The 3,672-nt window shown below is 41.4% G+C and overlaps 1 pseudogene; it reads right to left on the bottom strand.

The window, feature by feature from the left end:
• Positions 1-1,521: 1,521 nt before the first annotated feature.
• LOC140498567 (glucose-6-phosphate isomerase pseudogene) lies at positions 1,522-3,317 on the bottom strand (annotated as a pseudogene).
• Between the last annotated feature and the right edge of the window lie 355 nt (positions 3,318-3,672).

The raw sequence follows: 3,672 nt of genomic DNA, 5'->3' as shown, positions 1-3,672 counted from the left end.
AAGAAATAATCCACCATAAAGTGGTATTATAGGAATAGAGAAGATCAGAGTTCATCTTCAAAGGATCCTGAAGCAAACAGATGCTCTTCTACCCCAAAGAGAAATGGTAAATGGTCACTGCGCAAAAAGAACTTATAGAAGAACTTTAAAAAGTCTTTAAATATAATAAAATGAGAGATACTGAGGAAACAATAAAAAGAATAGTAAGAATAATCCAAAAAAAAAACCCCAAGAAGATCATGAAAAGAAAGTAAACCAATTAGAAAAGGAGATTCAGGATCTTAATGAAGAAAATGACTCCCTGAAAATCAGAAATGGGCAATGGGAAGTCAGCAAACTTACAAGAGATGAAGAAATTTATAAATATATTATAAAATAGAAGAGAATATGAAACATCTCATAGGAAACACTTGATTTAGACAATAGATAAAGAGAAAAGATAAGAATAATCAGACTACCTGAAAGCTATGATCAAGAAAAATATTGATACATTAATATAATAAATGATGAAAGAAAATTGTCTTGAAACATCAAAAACAAGAGGGGAGAACAGAAATAGGAAAAAAAAAACACTCATCACCACCTGAAACAGATTCTAAAAGGAAAATTCACAGGAATATTAAAATCAAATTCTGAAACCCCACAGCTTAAGAACAAAATATTATGAGCAAAGGAAAAATGCTTATGGTTATTCCACAATTAGAATTACACAAAACCCACCATTAATAACACTAAAAGATCTCAGGTCTTGGCATACTATATATCGAAGAGCAAAAGAACTGGACTTCCTGCCAAAATATCACACCCAGAAAATTTAAACATCATACTGAATAAAAAAAGAACATTTAATGAATTATCGGACTTTGTAAAAATAAAACAAAATAAAAACCTAAAACTTAAACTCAATAAAAGATTTACTATACAAGAACCATGACAAATAAATGGTAGACCAATTACAAGTGACTCAGAAAGGATAGAATGATTACCTTTTATGCAAATGAAATGCAAAACCTGTATTTAAAATTGTGATTAGTAATTAGGTAGGAAGGAAGGTTAGGGTAGACTTGACTGCGATATGATTTCAAAACGGAAATTTTTTCAAGAACAGCTAAAAGAGTATTCAAGATATACAAAAGAGGCTTGAAAAGAAGAACCAATACTGGGGAATTAGATGGTAGGAGGGGTGGAGCTCTTTATTCTGGAAATCCACTCATGGGGAATGGATTGAAGAGGGAAAAATACGTATACATCTAAAAGAGTATAACAGTCTTCTAAATTTATTTATTTATTTGTTTGTTTGCTAACTATCTTTATTTTTTTTCAGATCAGCCCTGAAAATTGTGGAAAGGGTGAACACTTCTATCAGTGCAAAGGAAGGATAGTGTGAACTTGCATGTGACATTTAGGACCAAAAAAAACAGAAATCCGCCAGACTGAACTGGCCTCATGAGGTGGAACTTGTGTTCCTGACAAGGAGGAAGGAGCCTGCCTTAAGGGATGACAAGTAGATCTTTGTGACAGGGCAGGAAAGAACCAAGTGGTCACTACAACACAGACCAGATCATAATACAATAGACTACGTCACAGTAGGAACAGGCATCTGCTTCGTGACTTAGGCCCGGTGCTGCTTGATAAAGCTGATCAGCCCATTGGTAGAGGCATCATGAGAAGTCACAGGTTTATCAGAGTCCAACTCAGGCTCAATTTTCTTGGCCAACTGCTTTCCAAGTTCCACTCCCCACTGATCATAACTGTTGACATCCCAGACAACACCCTGAACAAAGATCTTGTGCTCATATATGGCAATCAAGGCTCCAAGAATGAAAGGAGTGAGCTTTGTGAAGATGATGGAATTAGTAGGACGATTTCCCTCAAAGACCTTATGAGGCAGCAGCTTCTTCAGGGCATCACCACTCTTGCCTGCAGCTTCCAGCTCCTTGCCTGCCTCCTCTACTGTCTTTCCTTTCATCAGGGCCTCAGTCTGAGCCAGGAAGTTGGCTTGAAGAATCTTGTGATGAAGGCCATTCCAGATTGGATTCTGTGTCTGAACAGGGATGAGAAAATCGCAAGGGATCATCCAGGTACCCTGCTGAATAAGCTGATAGAAAGCATGTTGTCCATTGGTCCCTGGCTCTCCCCACACAATGGGGCCTGTACTATAGTCAACCTGAGCTCCTGACTTGGTGATGTACTTCCCATTAGACTCCATGTCACCCTGATGGAAGTAGGCAGCAAAGTGGTTCATATACTGGTCATATGGGAGCAGGGCCTGAGTCTCACATCCAAAACAGTTAATGTACCAGATTCCTAGCATGGCAAGAAGAACAGGGGCATTCTTCTTCAGTGGGGTGGTGAGGAAGTGATTGTCCATCCAGTGAGCCCCTGACAACAGCTGTTCAAAGTTATCAAAACCAACATGCAGGGCAATGGAGAGACCGATAGCTGACCACAACAAGTAACATCCACCAACCCAATCCCAGAATTCAAACATATTTTGAGTGTTGATTCCAAAAGATTGAACTTTCGGAGCATTGGTAGACAAGGCCACAAAGTGCTTTGCCACAGCGGAAGGATCCTTTGCTGAATGAAGGAACCACTCTTTGGCTGTCTCTGCATTGGTGATGGTCTCCTGGGTGGTAAATGTCTTTGAGGCAATGATGAAGAGGGAGGTTTCCGGGTTAAGTTCAGCAAGGGTCTTGGCAATATGTGTACCATCAATATTGGAGACAAACCAGACACGAGGACTTCCTTTGGAGTAGGGCTTCAGGGCTTCTGTCAGCATCAGAAGACCCAAGTCAGAACCTCCTATGCCAATGCTGATCACATTTATAATCGTCTTTCCCGTGTAGCCCTTCCAGTCTCCACCATGGACACGCTGACAGAATGCCTTCATTTTCTCCAGCACTTTGTTCACCTCTGGTACCATGTCCTTGCCATCCACTAGCATGGGGGGTGTTAGAGCGATTCCGCAGAGCCACGTCGAGCACAACCCGATCCTCAGTGAAATTGATCTTCGTCCCCTTGAACATTTGTGCCCGAGCATCTTCCACCCCTCGAGACTTAGCCAGCTCAATAAGCATCTTCATCACATCTTCTGTAAAGAGGTTCTTGGAATAATCCACAAGGATGTGTCCATTTTTGGTGTGGAGATTCAGGATGAAGTGGTTGAAGTGGTCCTGGTCAGCCTCCAAAAGGTGCCGGACGTTGAGCTTGCCCGTGTGCTGGCAGTGCCACTGGACTAGCTTCTGGAAGTTCGAGTCCTGGCTGAGCGTGGCCATGACGGGTACACGGACTGCCGGGGAAGAGTCGGTGTGAAAACGAAACCCTGGGTACAATGCAAAATGCCAGTCTTCTAAATTTAGAAAGAAAGAAATTTCTAAGAGAATGGGGAAATAAAGGAGAGAGCTTTAAAAGGGATGGTGAAGGAACAGGTGAAAAGGAGAGCTATGGAAGGGTTTTCAGATCAACTGGAATGGGAGGATAAGGGACAGATTCTTGGGGAGGTAAAGGAGGGATCTTTAGAGGGGAGGGTGAGGGAATAGATCAAAGGGGTATTCAAAAGGGTGTTTTTAGATTTAGGGTGATGGAAGGATAAGGGAGGGACTACTGCAGGTGGCTAGGTAAAGTAATAGGAGGGCAAGGTAGTGGGTAGAAGTAAAGTAGAGTAGTTAG

Source organism: Notamacropus eugenii, chromosome 4 (genome assembly GCF_028372415.1).
Source record: "Notamacropus eugenii isolate mMacEug1 chromosome 4, mMacEug1.pri_v2, whole genome shotgun sequence".
In the NCBI taxonomy this organism is placed as follows: Eukaryota; Metazoa; Chordata; class Mammalia; order Diprotodontia; family Macropodidae; genus Notamacropus; species Notamacropus eugenii.
Note: the sequence above shows the minus strand (reverse complement) of the source record. Positions and strands in the feature narration are given on the sequence as shown.